The 23137-nt window shown below is 38.7% G+C and overlaps 1 non-coding gene across 1 annotated transcript; it reads left to right on the top strand.

The window, feature by feature from the left end:
* Window positions 1–5875: 5875 nt before the first annotated feature.
* Window positions 5876–5979, top strand: LOC123572685 (small nucleolar RNA U13). The gene has a single exon (XR_006697232.1). It is a non-coding gene; the product is annotated as a small nucleolar RNA U13 (small nucleolar RNA).
* Window positions 5980–23137: the final 17158 nt, after the last annotated feature.

The raw sequence follows: 23137 nt of genomic DNA, 5'->3' as shown, positions 1-23137 counted from the left end.
CTGCCATACCATACCATACTGCTGTTGTTTAAATATTTGTCTCTTCCAAAACTCTTGAGGAAATTTCATCCCCAATGTGGCAGTCTTGAGATGTGGGGCTTTTGAGAAGTGATTGGATCATGAAGGATCTGTCCTCAGGGGTGGCTGAATTCATTAATGAATGAATGGATTAATGGGTTATCATGGGAGTGGGACTGGTGGCTTTATAAACAGAGAAAGAGAGATCCGAATGAGCGCACTTGGTCAGTCCCCTTGCCATGAGATGTACTGTGCCATCTTGGGATTCTGCAGAGTCCCCACCAGAAAGAAGGTCTTCATCAGATGCAGCCCTTGACCTCAGACTTCTCAGTCTCCATAATGATAAGAAATACATTCCTTTTCTTTATAAATAACCCAGTTTCAAGTATTTTATTATAAGCAACACAAAACAGACTAAGACACACACCAACAAAGCTAAAGTATTACGGTGGGCTACACCTGAAAGAGCCACAAGGAGCAGACTCTCTCTGAGGAGGTGTACTTAGGGGAGCCTGAGAGGGAAAACAAAAACAAGGGCACTAGAAGAATTTAAGCCTTTCAACATTTAGAGCTACAGCAAACATTAAACACCACCAACTAACGTAAGTTTCCATGCTAAAGGCCTATTTTTTTCTCAATTCCTATTACTCATATGTGTCATTTGTACCTATCAATACAAAATTACAAGGTCTGATGATGAAGCAAGAAAAAACACAGTTTGAAGAGGTAAAATAAGCGTTAGAACTAGACCCAGATATGACACAGATTTTTGAATTATCAGATAGGGAATTTTAAATAATTATGAATAATATGTTAAGAGGTCCTAATGGAAAAAGTAGACAATGTGCAAAACTAGATGACTAATGCAAGCAGAGAGATAGAAAATCTAAGAAAGAATCAAAAGGAAATGCAGAAATATAAAACACTGTAACAGATATGATGAATAATGAGGTATGCACTCATCAGTAGACTCAACATGGCCATAGAAGGAATCAGTGAGCTTGAAGTCAGGTCAATAGGAACAACTAAAGAATCTAAAACTTGGAAGAGACGTTAAAAGTTGTCTACTGTATCTACTTATTTAAGAACTGGTTTAAACACACATTCTCTTTCCTGATGGGATTCCAATTATGTCAATAATCATCTAATTCTCACTTTCAAGATTTACAAGTGTGTGATTTTAACATGACTATCATAGATAAAACAACTTTACCCGTTCAAATACCATTTGGCCATTACTGAGCAATGTAACATACCAGTTATGTACAGTTATAATTTAATTAGAAATGTTAAAAAGAGAGTCTACATTTTCCCCACTATTTGTATAATATCTTGGCCAATTTTTTAACATCTCTGTATGGCCATGTTTTAACTAAATGCCGTATATTTTTCACACTGTGCCCTTTACACTGAGCTACTGCTGCCTTGTCACTTTCTGGGAGTAAGGATAAGCTGTCAAACATTGTAACTAAGAGCTCTTATTTATGGCCTTGCTTCCATGAACTCAGTATTTAGCTTCACTTCAGTCAGTGTCCATTTCAGTCCAGCTGTTCATGTTTGAGTATTTAGGTTACTTGCTTCCAAATACTCATGACACTGAACTATTGGAGGTCAAGTTACTGCTAAATGGACTTGTCTGTATATTGTAATAGCAGAGGAATATTATAGCAGTTTCTTAAGATGATTAGCTTCTCCTGCTTTCACAGACTGTAATTGGTGTTTAAGCTCATATTCATCTATTCCCCATGCCCATAACTCTCATTTATATATGTGATTCTGTGTTGTTATAGAGAGGGATAAAAAGAGGTGACCCAGGCATTTAAGATGTAATCAGACTATGCCTGTGGTGTTAGCCTCACCTTGGAAGCTTTTAAAAATTCTATCATTCAAGCCTGTTGGAGGTGGGACCTGTTTGAGTTGGGGTCTAGGCATTAATAATTTTGAAGCAGTCTCCCAGTAATTGTAATGTGCAAACACTACTACTTTCTATAATAATAAAAATCTTGCATAAATAGCTTTAAAAGTGATAGATAAGAATGTCCCAAGCGCACACACACACGCGCACACACACTCCCTCCCTCTCTCTCACCCTCTTTCTCTGTCTCTCTCACAAGATTTCACAGGATTGAGAGATCACATCCAATAAAAGTTAGCAAAAAAGGCTTCTGAGTGTAAAGGACTGCAAAGGTTTTGAACAGGAAAACCTGACTGAGAGGCGGCACATTCCTGGCAGAGGGAAATTGTGACAGAAGGAATGGAAACCAATACACTTCACAAAGACCTTTTTGAACAACATTGAAAAGAAAAACCCAGAAGAGAATACTATAAAGAATTGTAGACAATAAGATGAGACAGGGAGCAGGGTCCCAGATTGAGAAGACATCAAACTTACATTTTAGGGTGCTGTCATTTTAAAGTGTTTCTAAAACACTGCAGTTTTCCATATTATTTAAATATGCAGAAATTTAAACCCATGGTCCTGTTACCCAGTGATATGGTTAGGCTGCGTCCCCACCCAAATCTCATCTTGAATTCTCAGGTGTCGTGGGAGGGACCCAGTGGGAGGTGATTGAATCATGGGGGCGGGTATTTCTTGTGCTGTTCTCTGATAATAAATAAGTCTCACAAGATCTGATGTTTTTTAAAAAGGGGCACTTGCCTGTACAAGCTCTCTTCTTTTGTCTGCTGCCATGTGAGACGTATCTTTGCCTTCCACCATGATTGTGAGGCCTCCCCAGTCACATGGAACTGTAAGTCCAATAAACTTCTTTCTTTTTTCAAAGTGCCCAGTCTCAGGTATGTCTTTATCAGCAGCATGAGAACAGACTAATACACCCAGCTTAGGAAGTAAACACTATGAATGCGGTTGAAATCTCCTATATTTTGTTCCATAATCATAACTAATTTCTCTCTTGGCAGAGGTAATCATTATCCTATATTTGGTGTTTATTATTCTTATACATTTCTTATACTCAAATGCATAGATATTACTTAGATAATATATAGATGCTTATGTTCCAAACAAAACAAATGTTCCAGGTTAAAAAAATATATTGTGATGTTTAAAAGAAAAGACATGGAATTAACCTAGGTGCCCTTCAATGACAGATTGGATGAAGAAAATGTGCACATATAAACTATAGAATACTATGCAGCTATTAAAAAAGAATTAAATCTTGTCCTTTGCAGCAACATGAATGCAGCTGGAGGCCATTATCCTAAACAAATTAACACAGTAATGGAAAACTACCACATGTTCTGACTTATAATAAGTAGGAGCTAAACACTGGGTACACATGGACATAAAGATGTGAATAATAGGCACTGGTGATTACTAGAAGAGGGAGTGGTCTGGAGAAATGGCTGAAAAACTACCTATGGGGTACTATTCTTACTATGTGGGTGATAGGATCATTTATACCCCAAACCTCAGCATCACACAATATACCTATGTAACAAACCTGGACATGTACCACTTGAATCTAAAGTAAAAGTTGGAATTATAAAATATATACATATTTGGCTGGGTGCAGTGGTTTACACCTATAATCCCAGCTACTCTGGAGGTTGAAGCACAGGAATTGCTTGAATCCAGGAGGTGAAGGTTGCAGTGAGCCAAAATTGCACCACTGCACTCCAATCTGAGCCACAGAGTGAGACTCCATCTAATATATATATATGTGTGTGTGTGTGTGTGTGTGTGTGTCTGTGTGTGTGTATACCTATATATATATATTTATATATATATATAGAGAGAGAGAGAGAAGTTTTGAAGAGAATAAATATGGCATAATGAAAAAAAGGTGTTTCAGGAAGTTGGGTCTAGCTGCAACATACAGTACAGAAAGTTTTTGTGTCATCTAGGAGTATTTGGACTAGTGTGTAAAATTGGGCTCAGAGAGAAAAGGATGGATGTCAAAAAATGGAAAAGAAATTTTAGTGTCTTAAATATAGAGAATGAGGAAGCAGGATGAGTCAAACCAAGATACTAGGCTTTGTCTCCGAAGGATTAAAATAACGATGTGGTGTTGACAGATTCAATGAGTCACAGTGGAAGAACTGGTTTCCAGGAGTATAGATGTGTTGTGGAATTTGGCCCTGTTGACCATTCCCTCATTGCTGAAGCACTCTCCTCCCTAGCCTTCTGCCATCCCTCTCCTTTGGCTTTGTTCCTACCTCTTCTACTGTTCTTTCTAAGGCTTCTTTATGGGCTTCAATTTGTATCCAATTTTTGTTACAGCTAATACTTTCCTGGATTGACTCATTCATTTCCAGGACCTTAATATACAAATGCTGATGACTTCCAAATTCTTATGGCCAACATGTAAAGTCTCCTCAGCTGCATATTTCATTTCTACTTGCTTATAGGTATTTATCCCACAGCCACTTTTAACATGTCCAAAATTAGTCTTATTACCATCTTCTTCCCTTCTCATTTTATTCATCCCGTTTATTCTTACTTATTCCTGCTCCTTTATTCTCCATCTCTGCAAATGTTCCCCAAGTTTTATCTTCTTACCAAAGCTAGAAAACTGGGAAACATCCTCACACTTCTCCCTAAACATTAGCTGTGCCCACTATTTAATGCCATGTCTTGCCAAATCAACTTCCTTAATTGTGCTTATATTGTTTCCACTTCTCAACCATCTCCACTGTCTTAATCTCAGGTGCTTTTAAATATGTTCTCTGGCCTATTATAATACTCTGTAAACTTATCTTTTCCACCCCTAGTCTTGTCCAATTCCTTCTCTCTGTCTCTCTTCTACTATGAATGATTTTCTTAAATATAAATTTGATCATTCCCTGCTCTTAGAGGGGAAATTAGGACTCCTTATTACCTTCTGCAGAAGCTTTTCATCTTGTTCTTTTAAATCCTAATTAAGACTCTAAGAGTTAACTCAAAGACAACCAATGGTACCAAGTTCGAAGCTGAAGGATGAGTGAATTCTTTGATGAGACATAAAAGAGTTGAGTTCAAAAGCACAGACCCTTTTTTCCCCACTCGTTTTGCTCCTGGGAAATTCATTCGGCAAATATTTATCAAGTATCCACCATGTGCCAGACACTATTCTCAGTGCTACTCTACATTAATTCTACTAATTCTCATAAAAACCCATGGATGTAGGTAATGTTGTTATTTCGATTTTATAGATGAAGAAACTGAGGCATATAGATGTTAAATTACTTAAGGTCCCCAGCTCGGTAAAGTCCGGAACTGAGACGTGAACCCAGATAATGAGACTAGAATTTTGCTAGTCAAAGTAGAATTCATGGACTAGAAGAATGGTATCATTGGTGATATTAGAATTACAGGCCCTGTGCTTCTACCCTAGAATTAATCATTATGTAAGTTTTTACAAGATTTCCAGGTGATGTGTGCATTCCTTCCTGCTTGAAAAGCTTTTCCAAATCTGGATTCTTAACCACTATGTCAATGCGACATAACAGTAGTTGACTTGTTCTTTCTTCTTCAGACATGTGAGTTGGCTCTCCTTTTTATTTACCTGTCAAACACAAAAGTAACAAGCCTTATAACCTTGACCCTGCCAGGCACGGTGGCTCACGCTTGTAATCCCAGCACTTTGGGAGGCTGAGGCGGGTGGATCACCTGAGGTCAGGTGTTTGAGACCAGCCTGACCAACATGGCAAAACTCCATATCCACTAAAAATACAAAAACTAGCCAGGCCTGGTGGTGGGCACCTGTAATCCCAACTACTCGGGAGGCTGAGGCAAGAGAATCGCTTGAATCCGGGAGGTGGAGCTTGCAGTGAACTGAGATCACACTATTGCACTCTAGCCTGGGTGACAGGGCGAGACTCTGTCTCAAAAAAAAAAAAGAAAGAAACTTTGCCCCATATCCTTTTGTAGTTCATGAGCATGATGATTGGGTGTTCACACAAATATGTGAAATGTGCTGGCCTCAGACCTTCTTAGGACATCAGCACATGACTCTGCTGGGACCTCATTAATCCATTAATACATTAAGCATCTAGAAATTTTCTGGTTAAAAGAAATATGAGCCTATAGCTCTAGGAGTTATTATTCTTGGTGTAGGTCAATTTTACAGGTCCTGAAGAGGAACTAGTGTACCGATGTTCAAAATGACTTCTGGTCAGTGATGGCTATCCAAACACACACACACACACACACACACGGAGCAGAGGGGAGACAGAGAGTCACTGTGTTACCCAGGCTGCAATGGAGTGTCTATTCACAGATGTGATGATAGCTCCCTGCAGCCTTGGACCCCTAGCCTCAAGTGATCCTTTGGCCACAGCCTCCTGAGTAGCTGGGACTACAGGCACACACCACCATCCCTGGCTCAAACACTTGATATTAGTCTAACACCAGTAGCCAGACAGGCTAGAGGAGGGATGAAACCAGCTTTGACTTGTAGTCTACGTAGTAGGTTAATGTGGGAGAGAGGTGGGTTTCAGGATAAGCTGTAAACCACTCATCCTTATGAGACTCACTTGTGGAGGGTTCTGGACGAGCCTCCAACTTGGCTCCTCACTCACATGGAAGTTGTTTCCAGCACTTGGAGAAGTCTCCCATAAAACATGCAAAACTCCATCAAGTAGTGATAAGAAATAGATGGTTTACTGAACATTTTGCAGAGAGAAAAAGAAGATGCCATATCACACACCACACAGCAGAAATTTAGGCAAAATCCTCATTAGACATAAGGATTCTTAATGTTTTTCTTTCCCAAACATCTTCTTCCCAATCTCAATAGCTTTTCTTCCTTTTTCTTTCTTTCTTCCTTTCCTTTTCCACGCAGTATCTAACAAACTGCAATATTGTTACCAGCATCAACTTTAATGCTAAGCTTAAATAATGTAAGCAAAGCATAAACTGTAGAGTTCAAAACAGTAATGAATCTCCTAGTGGGTTTCACTGTCCATCACACCCACCCAACCTCATTCTCAGGATCCTGTAAACAAAAGCAGGTCTCTTCTAGGCGGGGATAGGGATATGCATTGTTAATAAGTTTCCTCATCATGCTACATTCTCCTCTGGTGCCAGTACTTCACATTATCTATAGAACTAAGAATAAAAGCTTTTATTCTGGTGGCTAAGGGCTGAATGAACATGCTATTCTCAACATTCAAAAAGCAAGGTGCCTACTCTTTGCATGAGTGCATGTATTTATTTATGTGATAAGCATTTGAAACAGGTCTTTAAGTTGCACATATTTATGAGATACATGTCTTATTTATTTATTTATTTTTCTGAGACAGTGTCTCGCTCTGTCGCCCAGGCTTGGAGTGCAGTGGCACAATCTTGGCTCACTGCAAGCTCCGCCTCCTGGGTTCACGCTGTTCTCCTGCCTCAGCCTCCCAAGTAGCTGGGACCACAGGTGCCCACCACCACACTAACTTTTTGTATTTTTTTTTTAGTAGAGATGAGGTTTCACCTTGTTAGCCAGGATGGTCTCAATCTCCTGACCTCATGATCCACCCCCCTCGGCCTCCCAAAGTGCTGGGATTACAGGCATGAGCCACCGTGCCTTGCCACATGTCATATTTTGATACACACATATAATGTGTAATGATCAAACTGAAGTAATTGAGAGATCCACCACCTCAATCATTGATCTTGTCTTTGTGCTGGGAATATTCCATATCTACTCCTGTAGTTATTTTAAAATATGCAAAGAATTGATGTTAACCACAGTCTCCCCGCTGTGCTGCTGAACGCTAGATTGTATTTCTACTATCTAACTGTATTTTTGTTCCTATTAACCAGTCTCTCTTTATCTCCCCTTCCCACTACCTTTCTGAGTGTCATTTTACTCTCTACTTCCATAAGATCAATTTATTTTAGCCCCACATGTAAGTGAGAACCTGTGATATTTGTCTTTCTGTGCCTGACTTATTTCACTTACTGTAATGCCCTCCAATTCCATCCATGTTGTTGCAAACGACAGGATTTCCATTCTTTTTATGGCTCAATAATATTTTATTGTGTGTATGTACCACATTTTCTTTATCCATTCATTTGTTGATGGGCACATAGGTTGATTCCATATCTTGGCTAATGTGAATAACGCTGGAATAAACATGGGAGTGTAGATAACTGTTTGATAAATTGATTTCCTTTCTTTTGGATATACGCGCTGCAGTGGAATTGCTGGATCATATGGTACTTCAAATTGTACTTTTTTGAGGAATCTCCATGCTCTTTTCCATAGTGATTGCACTAATTTATGTTCCAACAAACAATGTATGAGCATTCTCCTGTCTCCACAGTATCTTTCTTTTTTTTTCTTTGTAATAACAGTCATTCTAACTAGGGTAAAATGATACCTCATTGTCGTTTTCATTTGCATGTCCCTGGTAAAAACCATTTTAACTCTGGTGAGAATTTAATTGGTGAGAGATAAATAACCAGAATATATGAGAAACTCAAACAAGTCAATAGGAAAAAAGGACTCCACATAATTCAATTTTAAAATAGGCAGAAGATCTGAATATAGACGTTTCTCTAGAGAAGATACATAAGTGGTCAATGAGTATATGAAAAAGTGCTGTTCAACATCACTAATCAGAAAAAAATCAAACAGAGCTCATATATATTTTTAAATATTGGATTCACATGGTGTTTCTTAGAAAAGGGAGTTCCAATTTTAAAAATAATTTTCAAAATATTGAAAGCAAATAGTAGACAACATAAAGTCTTATGAGCTCAGCCTTTGCATGGTTCAAGGTTCCAGGTCATCTGGCCTCTTCCAGCCTTCCTAGTCTTTGCTCCCTCTCCTCTTTCCTTACTCCCACCATTCCCTGGCGATCCCCACCAGCACTCTTAAGGTTCCCTTAAGGCACATGGTGCTTCAAGCTTCTGTGCCTTTGCTTGTGCTGTTCTCTTCATTGGCCTTGGGAGCACTCACTTCCGCAGTTTGAGTAACTTGTAACAACTTGTGTTGTTGTGGCTATAAAGATTTTATCAGTCTCCACTGAAATTGATCACATCTGTGTTTGTTACCCTGCATATACTAATCTCACTTGTATCAATAGGATTCATGTGTGTTTTTTGTTTGTTTGTTTGTTTTGTTTTGTTTTTTGTTTTTTTTGAGACGGAGTCTCGCTCTGTCACCCAGGCTGGAGTGCAGTGGCCGGATCTCAGCTCACTGCAAGCTCCGCCTCCCGGGTTCACGCCATTCTCCTGCCTCAGCCTCCCGAGTAGCTGGGACTACAGGCGCCTGCCACCTCGCCCGGCTAAGTTTTTGTATTTTTAGTAGAGACGGGGTTTCACTGTGTTAGCCAGGATGGTCTCGATCTCCTGACCTCGTGATCCGCCCGTCTCGGCCTCCCAAAGTGCTGGGATTACAGGCTTGAGCCACCGCGCCCGGCCTGGATTCATGTGTGTTTTATCTTTAGCAAGCAATATGCTTTTACACAGCAAGGACTGTTTTATTAATAATACCTAGTCTTTTTTTTTTTTAATGTACTATTCATTTACTCAAGAACTGAAGCTAGTGCCTGATGAAAGTAAATATACTTTGAATCTTTGAAAGGATAGTCATTTGAATAGTTATTTTCAAACTAAAATGTCAAAAAGCTGTAATAAAAGAAAAATCCTCACGCCTGTAATCCCAGCACTTTGGGAGGCCAAGGCGGGCAGATCACGGGGTCAGAAAATCGAGACCATCCTGGTGAACACGGTGAAACCCCGTCTCTACTAAAAATACAAAAAAATTAGCCGGGCATGGTGGCGGGCGCCTGTGGTCCCAGCTACTCAGGAGACTGAGGCAGGAGAATGGCAGGAACCCGGGAGGCGGAGCTTGCAGTGAGCGGAGATCAGGCCACTGCACTCCAGCCTGGGCGACAGAACGAGACTCTGTCTCAAAAAAAAAAAAAAAAAAAAAAAGAAAAGAAAAATCGTGTAGATGTGTAATCTGTATTAAGGCATATTCTGTTTGAGAAGAGTTAGTATGTCATGGGTTTTTAAAAAAAATTATTGTATTCTATCTTTAAAGTGTCTTGGGTAAGCCTGTGGCATTAATAGTTTAGTCGTAACTAGTGACAATTGTGTCTTACAATAATTAGGGATAAAGATGTGATTTTTGGCCAGGCACAGTGGCTCATGCTTGTAATACCAGGGCTTTGGGAGAACAAGGTGGGAGGATCATATGAAGCCAGGAGTTCGAGATCAGCCTGGGCAACATAGTGAAAACCTGTCTGTACAAAAATAAAAACAAAAAATTAGCCACACATGGTGGTGGGCACTTGTAGTCTCAAGTATTCAGGAGGCCGAGGTGGGAGGATTACTTGAACTCAGGAATTGGAGGTTGTAGTGAACTATGATCATGCATTTGCATTCCAGCTTTGGGCAACAGAGCCAGACTTTGTCTCCAAAAAAAAAAGAAAAAGAAAAAAAGGTGCAATTTTCAACTACTCCATAAAGTCTGAGATGAATCTTAATTTTTTAACATTTTCATTCCTAAATATCTCTGCTCTGTTGAATAACAGAACTGTTCCTAATTAAGAAGAACTCTAGCCAAGCACAGTGGCTCATGCCTGTAATTGCAGCATTTTGGGAGACTGAAGTAGGAGAATTGCTTGAGCCCAGAAGTTTGAGACCAGCCTGGGCAACAAGGAGAGACCCTGTCTCTACAAGAAATAAAAAATTAGCTGGGCATGGTCACGCATACCTGTCGTCTCAGTACCTGAGAGGCTGAGGCACGAGGATCACTTGAACCTAGGAGGTTGTAGATGCACTGAGCTATGATTACACCACTACACTCCAGTCTATGATCGCACCACGGCCCTCTGGTCTATGATTGCATCACTGCATTCCAGTCTGGGCAACAGTGAGACGTTGTCGCAAAAAAAAAAAAAAAAAAAAAAGAATTTCATACACCCCCATTTACAGTTTCTGCGTCTGAAGGAAATAAGCTTATTTCCCCACTTTCAGAGTGTCTACAATATTGTTGTACATATAACACATGATATTTAGCTGGTAATTGAGATCTAGAAGTGTCATTAGTCATCATTTCTTTTTCTCTCTCTTTTTTTTTTTTTTTCGAGACAGTGTCTCATTCTGTCACCCAGGCTGGAGTGCAGTGGTGTGATCTCAGCTCACTGCAACCTCTGCCTCCCGAGTTCAAGCGATTCTCCTGCCTCAGCCTCCCCGGTAGCTGGGACTACAGGCGCCTGCCACCATGCCCAGCTAATTTTTTGTATTTTTAGGAGAGTTGGGGTTTGCCATGTTGGGTAGGCTGGTCTCGAACAGGAGTTCAAGGACCACAGGTGATCCACCCACCTCATCCTCCCAAAGTGCTGGGATTATGGTGTGAGCCATTGCGCCCAGCCATTAGTCATCATTTCTAATGTGGCACCAAAACATTTCCACCCGTGCAACGGAAATCAATGTAAACTTAAAAAATATAGTTGGCATGCCTTGGAAATTTTCATAGGCAATAAGAAAGATTTCTAAATTAGTTCCAATGCTAAAAAGTAGAATATAAATTTATGTTTGTATGTATGTCGATAAAATGGAATGCCTCACAGCACAAGGATATTGTGAAAAATCATCACTATCTTTAAAAATGAGCATACTTTGAGGGTTAGGGCAATAAATAAATGCAGACCAGACCACTTATCCTGTGAAATTAGCTAGACCTGAAATAAAACTTCAAAATGGTTGAAGTTCTTCTTGAATTGTACTGAAATAGGAGAATTCTATTTCTAGCCCTGTGATTTATTCATATTCATTCTATGACTCATTTTATGATTAAATGTGGGGCACTGGCTGAATATACATTTTAGATACAGAGAAAAGAGAAAAAGTGTTTATTAAAATTAGAATAGAATTAATAAAAAAAAAAGATGTGGACAAATTAGCAACTATTAGTATGTTATTTGATCCAAAATATGAAAGGTAATTACTAAACTTTGGAAATCCAATGAATGTACTGTTTGAAATGCAAACTTTATGTCAGAAGAGAACAAAACCCAAAAAATCTAAAAAATGTTTTCATCTCCAAAAAGAGAAGATAATATTTCCTATGTATGTTTCACTTGTATTTCCCAACCATTTAGTAAAAAAATGAGAAGCGTTACGGCTAAGTTTGTACTTAGTTGAGTTCATAAATCAAATTATATACCATTCCCTAGACTTTTAGGTATCAGAATCAAGTGTATGTCAAGTGTGTATAGTTTATTTCTGGCTTCGAGGACATCCTTAAGTGTAACTTTTTTTGTCATTAAGTTTCCTTTCTCGCTTGCTTCCAAAGAGAATAGTAATATTGCAACTCAGAAACCAATTTCAATTTGTTTTAGTGCATGTCTAGAATCAGAGAGACTTCTATTTAATATTTAAGCACACTAATTAATATTTAAACAATAAAGTACTTGTGCTGGGTAAATTCTAACTGAAGTAAAATGGAAACTAGTTTGTTCTTCCCAGGTTTATAACTATAAGTTGGTGATGCTCAGTTATGAGGCTTTTGGGGTGTGTGTGTGTGTGTGTGTGTGTGTGTGTGTGTGTGTAATCATTTTCAATCAATGTGATTTCCAAATTAACCTTCCTCCAAGTTGAATAGGCAATTAAACTCGTTGAAGCATTTAACGACTGGTAAACTTTCAACTGTGTGCTCTTGAACAAAATTAAATTTTCAAAAGGAAAGTAACCTTTTTTTCCAAATGCAGGCTCACAGCCGTTGGTATATAAATATGCTTTTTCTTTTGCTTATCTAGGCAATAGATTAAGACCTGTCCTTAAGAAGTATATGGGTTAACTAACAAGACTAATAAAGAAGAAAAGAAAGAAGAATAAAATAGATGCAATAAAAAATGATAAAGGGGATATCATCACCGACACCACAGAAATACAAACTACCATCAAAGAATACTATAAACACTTCTGTGCAAATAAACTAGAAAACCTAGAAGAAATGGATAATTTCCTGGACACTTACACTCTCCCAAGACTAAATCAGGAAGAAGTTGAATCCCTGAATAAACCAATAGTAGGCTCTGATATTGAGGCAATAATTAATAGCCTACCAACCAAAAAAAGTCCAGGACCAGATGGATTCACAGCTGAATTCTACCAGAGGTACAAGGAGGAGCTGGTACCATTCCTTCTGAAACTATTCCAATCAATAGAAAAAGAGGAAATCCTCCCTAACTCATTTTATGAGGCCAACATCATCCTGATACCAAAGCCTGGCAGAGACACAACAAAAAAAGAGAATTTTAGACCAATATCCCTGATGAACATCGATGCAAAAATCCTCAGTAAAATACTGGCAAACCGAATCCAGCAGCACATCAAAAAGCTTATTCACCATGATCAAGTGGGCTTCATCCCTGGGATGCAAGGCTGGTTCAACATTCGCAAATCAATAAACATAATCCAGCATATAAACAGAACCAAAGACAAAAACCACATGATTATCTCAATATATGCAGAAAAAGCCTTTGACAAAATTCAACAACCCTTCATACTAAAAACTCTCAATAAATTCAGCATTGATGGAATGTATCTCAAAATAATAAGAGCCCTCTATGACAAACCCACAGCCAATATCATACTGAATGGGCAATAACTGGAAGCATTCCCTTTGAAAACTGGCACAAGACAGGGATGCCCTCTCTCACCACTCTTATTCAACATAGTGTTGGAAGTTCTGGGGCAATCAGGCAAGAGAAAGAAATCAAGGTATTCAGTTAGGAAAAGAAGAAGTCAAATTGTCCCTGTTTGCAGATGACATGATTGTATATTTAGAAAATCGCATTGTCTCAGCCCAAAATCTCCTTAAGCTGATAAGCAACTTCAGCAAAGTCTCAGGATACGAAATCAATGTGCAAAAATCACGAGCATTCTTACACACCAGTAACAGACAGACAGCCAGCCAAATCATGAATGAACTCCCAGTCACAATAGCTTCAAAGAGAATAAAATACCTAGGAATCCAACTTACAAGGGATGTAAAGGACCTCTTCAAGGAGAACTACAAACCACTGCTCAGTGAAATAAAAGAGGACACAAACAAATGGAAGATTATACCATGCTCATGGATAGAAAGAATCAATATTGTGAAAATGGCCGTACTGCCCAAGGTAATTTATAGATTCAATGGCATCCCCATTAAGCAACCAATGACTTTCTTCACAGAATTGGAAAAAAAAAAACTGCTTTAAAGTTCATATGGAACCAAAAAAGAGCCTGCATTGCCAAGACAATCCTAAGCCAAAAGAACAAAGCTGGAGACATCACACTACCTGACTTCAAACTATACTACAAGGCTACAGTAACCAAAACAGCATGGTACTGGTACCAAAACAGAGATATAGACCAATGGAACAGAATAGAGCCCTCAGAAATAATACCACACATCTACAGCCATCTGATCTTTGACAAACCTGACAAAAACAAGAAATGGGGAAATGATTCCCTATTTAATAAATGGTGCTGGCAAAATTGGCTAGCCATAAGTAGAAAGCTGAAACTGGATCCTTTCCTTACTCCTCATACGAAAATTAATTCAAGATGGATTAGAGACTTAAATGTTAGACCTAAAACCATAAAAACCCTAGAAGAAAACCTAGGTAATACCATTCAGGACATAGGCATGGGCAAGGACTTCATGTCTAAAACACCAAAAGCAATGGTAACAAAAGCCAAAATTGACAAATGGCACCTAATTAAACGAAAGAGCTTCTGCACAGCAAAAGAAACTACCATCAGAGTGAACAGGCAACCTACAGAATGGGAGAAAATTTTTGCAATCTACTCATCTGACAAAGGGCTAATATCCAGAACCTACAAGGAACTCAAACAAATTTACAAGAAAAAAACAAACAACCCCATCAAAAAGTGGGCAAAGAATATGAACAGACACTTCTCAAAAGAAGACATTTATACAGCCAACAGACACATGAAAAAATGCTCATCATCACTGGCCATTAGAGAAATACAAATCAAAACCACAATGAGATACCATCTCACACCAGTTAGAATGGCAATCATTAAAAAAACAGGAAACAACAGGTGCTGGAGAGGATATGGAGAAATAGGAACACTTTTACACTGTTGGTGGGACTGTAAACTAGTTCAACCATTGTGGAAATCAGTGTGGCGATTCCTCCAGGATCTAGAACTAGAAATACCATTTGACCCAGCCATCCCATTACTGGGTATATACCCAAAGGATTATAAATCATGCTGCTATAAAGACACATGCACATGTATGTTTATTGTGGCACTATCCACAGTAGCAAAGACTTGGAATCAACCCAAATGTCCATCAGTGACAGACTGGATTAAGAAAATGTGGCACATATACACCATGGAATACTATGCAGCCATAAAAAAGGATGAGTTTGTGTCCTTTGTAGGGACATGGATGCAGCTGGAAACCATCATTCTCAGCAAACTATCACAAGAACAGAAAACCAAACACCACATGCTCTCACTCATAGGTGGGAATTGAACAATGAGATTACCTGGACACAGGAAGGGGAACATCACACACCAGGGCCTATTGTGGGGAGCAGGGAGAGGGGAGGAATAACATTAGGAGATATACCTAATGTAAATGATGAGTTAATGGGTGCAGCACAACAACATGGCACATGTATACATATGTAACAAACCTGCACATTGTGCACATGCACCCTAGAACTTAAAGTATAATAATAATAATAATAATAATAATAAAAGTAGTATATGGGTTAGAATCTTTAGAGTATAAATATTTGCAAACAAATCCCTTTACTATTCTTTTAACTGTATACGTGACAAGTATCAAAAGTGGAAGCAATTAGGAGGCTAAAGTTTTATGAAGCATTGTCTTTTTCTAGGCCCTTAAGATTTGTTGAAAAAAAAAAATGTCTTAATGTACTAAGCACTCTCATAAGAACTCTGTAGTTTAAATGACCAAAAGAAATGTAACTTAGAATGGCAGGTAAATTTGGGTTGGTAGGTAAAGATTAAAAGAATTTAGATTCGATGGAATCTTTTTAAAGCAGTCTGGATCCAGCATGGAGCTACCCCTAAAGAATATTGGAAGAGTCTGGCTGGGCGCGGTGGCTCATACCTGTAATCCCAGCACTCTGAGAGGCCAAGGAGGGCAGATCACCTGAGGTCAGGAGTTCGAGACCAGCCTGACCAACATGGAGAAACCCCGTCTCTACTAAAAATAGAAAATTAGCCAGGTGTGGTGGCACATGCCTGTAATCCCAGCTACTAGGGAGGGTGAGGCAGGAGAATGGCTTGAACCTGGGAGGTGGAGGTTGCAGTGAGCCGAGATTGCGCCATTGCACTCCAGCCTGGGCAACAAGAGCAAAACTCCATCTCAAAAAAAAAAAAAAAAAGAAAAAGAAAAGAATATTGGAAGAGTCTAATACATGTGGAAGATTTTTCCAGTGTCTTCAATTTCTTGAAACACTTTGAGAGTGTTTTAAGGTCATGGAATAATCCCCAAAATATGCTATTAAGTGAAAATACAGCATAGTAAAGAGTAGAGGGTATTTGATGCTTTTATCCCCCTCTGATTTCTATAGGCTTGTATATGCACATAAAATGTCTCCAAGGATAGAAAAGAAACTTGTAAGAATAATTCGTGGTGGAGAAGAAAACAAGCGAATTGGATGAAAGAAATATTGTCATCTGTATATCCTTTTGAAATTTTGAAATTTATCTCTTTATGCATATATTATCTATTTAAAAAATCTACACAGATGCCAGGGACCTAGTTCTACTGATTCAGATCCGGCTGAGGCACTTGTATTTGTAGGAGCTATAACTCCCATTTGGCATTTACTGCCTTCTTTTAAGGGAGATCCACATGAGGGTATAAATTTTATCCCCTCAACTAGACAAGCACATGGTGCTTATCTTATGCTCCTGTTGACAAGGGTAGTGCAGAGGTATAACTATGATTCTCCTATTACCTTACATTATGGTGAGAAAAAGTTTTGGAAATAAATTTCAACATAATAGGATTATGAGATCCTTAAAACTGTTCACTTTTGGATTGTTCCAGGCCAAATGTCAGTAAGTGTCAACAATATGATATTCACACCAACACTCATTTTTTGAAGGGCATAATAATGGATTAATTAAACTCTAGGTACCTAAAAGACAGAGTAAAATCCAAAGCTAAAACTGAAATCCTTGGGGATATGCGGTTATCAGATACAGAAGTCACATTACATTGCAGACAGATTCTCTATCTCTAGGATGACAGACGTAGGGCAACCCAATGCTTCCTAGACTTCTCTTCCATCATTGTGTCTCCAGCAAGCACAGGTTTTGCAGAGCATCCGTGAAGATATGGTGTCCCACTATTTTCTTTTGGACACAGTGCTGCAATTCAGACCCTTTCCAGCCTCATGGCCAACCTATATCATACACAGTTTGAGCTGACTCTTCTCGGTTCTGTTTGTGTCTCCCTTCACTTAGTAGGTACACATTCCCAAAATGCTCTTTCAATGAATAAATTAATGGATGGATCCCTTTTTGTGATGCCCTGGGTCTTTTTATGTTCAGTTCTTCTGCTAACAAACTGTCCTTCCCACCTTCTAATTTTATTCCTTTCTCCAACTAATCCCAAGTGGTGAACAACTTGTATCAGTTAACCAGCCATGTTTGGGTTGTAACTCGCAAGTTTTAGCATTGCATAGCCTGGTGAAAGTTCACTTCCTTGGGTTTGGAGGTTCATGTGTGCTATTCAAATTAATGTGTCTTCATTCATGTTTAATTATAAATACATTTTTCTTTGGAGTGCTATCACCTGTCATTTGGCAATTATTAAGACATTCTTAACATTCATTTCTCATAGAATGTATACAACTAGAAGTACTACAAAATACAACTGCATGATACATTCTGTTACTTAGGAAAAACTAGGCCAGTCAGGCTTCATTGTTATAAATGACAAAAATCAATTCTGCCTTTAAGAAAGAAGTGCATTGGAAACCTACCTGGCAGGTGATAGAATAAAAAAAAAAATGGATGGAGAAATTGGTTTGGAAGAAAACCTCCAGCCAAAGAGATGACTGTTAGCAGCCAATGCAGTGTGTTGCTACATTCTTGGCTGGACACTGGATGCCACTCATGAAGCCTTCAACACACCGCCATGCTACCACCCCTCACCACCATTCCAACCACCAGAATGAATTATAACCCTCTGTGTTTCTTTGCCTCATTAGATAAAGATTCAGTGGGTCTTGGGGGCTTTGTGAGAGTTCATCATACAGATCCAAGAGAACAAGGATCTGGCATTTTGGGTTTCTTTGATAGTAGGTGGAGCCCTACCTCTCACTAAGAGTCACATAATGGCCAATTGCCCAAACACGGGGTTCAGAGAAGGGCTGCCCCATCCAAAAACACAACCCCTGATAAATCCTCTAGAAAGTGCAGGCACCTTCTAGAAATAGGCTTATTTTGATGGTATTGTGGAAAGAAAACATGCAGCAGATATGAGTTTCTAGGAAGACTTGAAATAAAGGCAGATATATCCAGATCATCAGAATGAGATTGTTTAATGGCCAAGTATAGGGTCACTTTTGGCAATGATTACCTAAGAAGGTGACAGCAAAATGTATGCATAGCTGTAGACAATTCTTTTTAAGTGGAATGAGGATTCTGCAATGTTCAAGAAGTATGATTGTCATTTTTAAGGGGTTTTCCTCAATGTCTCCAATTTCCTGGCTTGATTTTGCAGAGACTCTCACATGCACATAGTTGATTCAAAATAGCACAACTGGCTCATGATCATTTAGTCTACGTTTCTGTGGACTACATGCAAGCAAAGGTGAAGGTAAGGTCAAATTTTTAGCATCTTCCTTCTGCAGGCTGGGAATAGAGGCTTATGCTGACAATTACTTCTACTTCATTCTTTATCTACCAGAAGATTCTATCAGATAATACCTTCTCTGTGAAACCATGACTTATTTTTCTACAATGGGCCCGTTTCTCTTCTCTTTGAATTTCAGTAATTTTATAACATAATTTTATTAATATTTCATTGTCTATATCTTGATTCTCTCAGAAAATTATTAACTGTGTGAAAGACTATGTTAGTTAGGCAAAGTTAGACATTCTCTAGTCCTAGTTTCCTTATTACCTCATTATGACATTGTTTCTCTAGCTGATTTCCCACAAGTCTGTAGGCTCCTCAGGGTAGAAATAGTTTTTTGTTTGTTTGTTTGTTTTTTTAACTACAATGAGTTACCATCTCACACCAGTCAGAATGGCTATTAGAAAGTCAGAAAATAACAGATGCTGGTGAGGCTGTGGAGAAAAGGGGACACTTACACACTGTTAATGGGAGTGTAAGTTAGTTCAACCATTGTGGAAAGCAGTGTGGGAATTCCTCAACGAGCTGAAAACAGAACTACCATTCAACCCAGCAATCCCATTATTAGGTATATACACAGAAAATATAAGTTATTCTACCATAAAGACACATGCAAAAGAATGTTCACTGCAGCACTATCCACAATAGCAATGACATGGAATCAATCTAGATGTCCATCAATGACAGACTAAATAAAGAAAATGTGGTACATGTACCCCATGGAATACTATGCAGCCATATAAAAGACCAAGATCATGTCTTTTGCGGGAACATGGATGGAAATGGAGGCCATTATCCTCCACCAACTAATGCAGGAACAGAAAACCAAACACCTCATGTTCACACTTAAAAGTGGGAGCTAAATTATTAGAATTCATGGACACAAAGAAGGAAATGACAGACACTGGGTGTCTTACTTGAGGGTGGAAGCTAGAAGGAGGGAGAGGAGAAGAAAAAATAACTATTGAGGACTAGGCTTAGTACCTGGGTGATAAAATAGTCTGTACAACAAACCCCTGTGACATGAGTTTACCTATATAACAAACCTGCACATGTACCCTGTGAACCTAAAATAAAAGATAAAGAAAGAAATGTAATGGTTTTTTGTCTTTGTCCATGGTACTGAAAATGGAAAGAACCAATGGGAAGAGACCATTTGTTTATCTTAAGTGAGCTTGACTTATACAAGATGTGAACAAAATTCCCATTTACTTGGTAAAATTATTATATTTTTGGAATTCCAACGAAACTTGTGTGTTATTTTATTTACTTATGTATTAATTTTTGAGACAGAGTCTCACTCTGTTGCCCAGGCTGGAGTGCAGTGGTGCGATCTCAGCTCACTGAGACCTCTGCCTCCCGGGTTCAAGCAATTCTCCTGCCTCAGCCTCCCGAGTAGCTGGGACTACAGGCGGCATGGCACCACACCTGACTAATTTTTTTGTGTTTTTAGTAGAGACGGGATTTCACCGTGTTAGCCAGGATGGTCTCGATCTCCTGACCTCGTGATCTGCCTGCCTCAGCCTCCCAAAGTGCTGAGATCACAGGCGTGAGCCACCGCACCTGGCCTCATGCTATTTTATTTTAAAAAGTTAATGCTAACATGCCATTTGAAAAAGGGCGCTACATCACTTACTCTTTAAAAATGGAAAAATAAATACATTTAAAGATTGAATGCAAGTCTTTAATATAAGAATGCATGTCATTCTCATCTATTTTTACTCTCCTGACAAAGACCTGCAGGAGACAGCGATATTTATAAATAAATAATACCATGGAGTGCCTTTTCCAATTCACTTCAAATAAGGATGGCGAGTGAGACACTGTTGCAAAATCCATTATTATCATTTAAGGCAGCATATGCTAGAGATAAGACACTGGACTAGGAGTCAAAAGACCTGGGTTCTTTTTTCATTATTCAATAAATATTTACTGAGGCATTATGATAGATATAAGTTTTAACACAACCAAATATGTGCTGTGTAATATTGGCAAATGACTCAACCACTCTAAGGCTAAGTTTCTGCATTTGGAGAATGGAGAGTATGCCCTGCCTTGTCCCATAGCATGGTTAGTGAGAGTCAAATGAGACACCCTGTATTTTGAAGTGCTTTGCATATGGTAAAGCACTAAATAAAGTTATTATATTAGTTATAGTAAGTTAGTATAATAGGTCAGGGCAAAAATAATGGCCATTCCCTTTAATGGCAAAAACCGCAATTACTTTTGCACCAATCTAATGTGTGCTACAGTTATTGCTCTGTTTTGAATATTTGACCCTTCAAACCCCATGTTGAAATTTTGATCCCCAATGTTGGAGATAAGGCCTAGTGGGAAGTGTTTGGGTCATAGGGGTGGATCCTTCATGTATGTATGGATGCGATCCTCATGGTAATGAGTAAGTGCCTCCTCTATTAGTCCCCCTGAAAACTGGTTTTAAGAGAAGTGTGGCACCCTCTCCCCTCTCTCCTTGTTTTCTTCCCCCACCATGTGACTTCTCCATAGTTGGCTCCCTTTCTCCTTTCATCCTTAGTGGAAGCAGGCTGAAGCCCTCACTAGAAGCAGATGCTGGTATTAAGGTTCTTGTACAGCCTGCAGAATCATGAGCCAAATAAACCACTTTCATTTCTAAATTATCCAGCCTCAGTTATTCCTTTATAGCAACATAAGCAGACTAAGACAACTATAGTATATTAGTGCAATAAAATTGTATTTATTAAAAAGCAAGCACCATGGTTATCTATTGGAGCCAATTCCTAATTTTCACAATTTCATTATTTCCAAAATACTATAATAACTCATAGCAATGTCCTACATTTGAATTGTCCTTTACCATTTCAGAGTGCCTGCAAATAATTTATCTTTGATCCTTCCAACATTAAAAAGTGAAACATTCTTTGCTTTATTTCTTCATGCACATATTTCTAGAATTCTATTTTCTATATAGTTACATAATTGTTTCTAACCTAGAGCTCAACTAGCTTTTGAATGGTACTTGGATAAAGATGAAATTTTGATCCAATTTATTTCTACTCCAATTTCTTGAAGGTTCACTATAATGATAAATGAGACCTGAGAGACATAAAGAGCTGTCAGATCAGTTTTATTTCTAGTTCTTGCAAAATGCCCAATGATGGTAGAAGTCTACAGCAGTGGATCTCAACATTTTTGGTCCGATGACTGTTTTACTCTCTTAAAATTTATTGAGTACCACAATGAGATTTCATGTCTGTAGGTTATATCTACTATTATTTATTGAATTTTTAAAGATGTATTTATTATTTCATTAAAAATAACAAGATATCTATTATATTTTAATATAAATAATAATGCTTTTAAAATAACCATATTTTCCAAAACAAAAATAGTGAGAACTATGACAGTGTTGTTTTTGATCTTTGCATCTAAAACACCTGTTAAACTAAGGTCTGGTTTAACAGAAGACAATGAAATCATCTAATGTGCCTTCACTGTCAGTCTGATACCGTATGTTGTTTGAGTTGAAGTATATGTGAAACATCTAGCCTCGCACAGATATATGGTTGGAAGTAGTTGTATCTTGCCAAGCCCCTGAAAAGGTTTTGACTACCTCCACGAATCTATCAACCAAATTTTAAAATGGCTGCTGTCTGAGTCCATTTGTGTTGCTATAAAATAATACCTGAGGCTGGGTAATTTATAAAGAAAAAAGGTTAAGTGGCTAATGGTTCTGCAGGCTGTACAAGAAGCATGGTGCCAATATCTGCTTCCACTCATGGCAGAAGGGGTAGGGGAGCTGCCATATACAGGTCACATATGAGAGAGGAAGGAAGTGGGAGAGGAGGAGGTACCAGGCTCTTTTTAACATTCAGCTCTTCTGGTAGCTAAGACTGACAACTCACTCACTTCCTGGAGAATGGCCCCAAGTCATTCATGAGGGATCTGCTGCCATGGCCCAAACACCTCCCACGAGGCTCCATCTTTAACACTGGGAATCAAATTTTAACAGATCTGGTGAAGGCCACAGAAACCAAATCCAAACCATAGTAATTCACCTCTGGCACCCAAATCTCATGTCTTATTTACATTGCAACATATAATCCTCCTAACCCTGAAGTCTTAACTTGTTGCAGCATCAACTTGAAAGTCCAAATCTCACCTAACAGTCAAGGCACATTCCTTATAGCTATGGGCTTATAAAATCAAAGACACATCATTTACTTCCAGCACACAATGGTGGTACAGGCATTCCATTCTAAAAGGGAGAAATCAGCCAAAAGAAAGTGGTAACAGGCTGCATGCCAAGTCTGGAGCCCAGCAAGACA

Source organism: Macaca fascicularis, chromosome 3 (genome assembly GCF_037993035.2).
Source record: "Macaca fascicularis isolate 582-1 chromosome 3, T2T-MFA8v1.1".
Lineage (NCBI taxonomy): Eukaryota > Metazoa > Chordata > Mammalia > Primates > Cercopithecidae > Macaca > Macaca fascicularis.
This window is presented reverse-complemented; position numbering and strand designations above follow the sequence as displayed.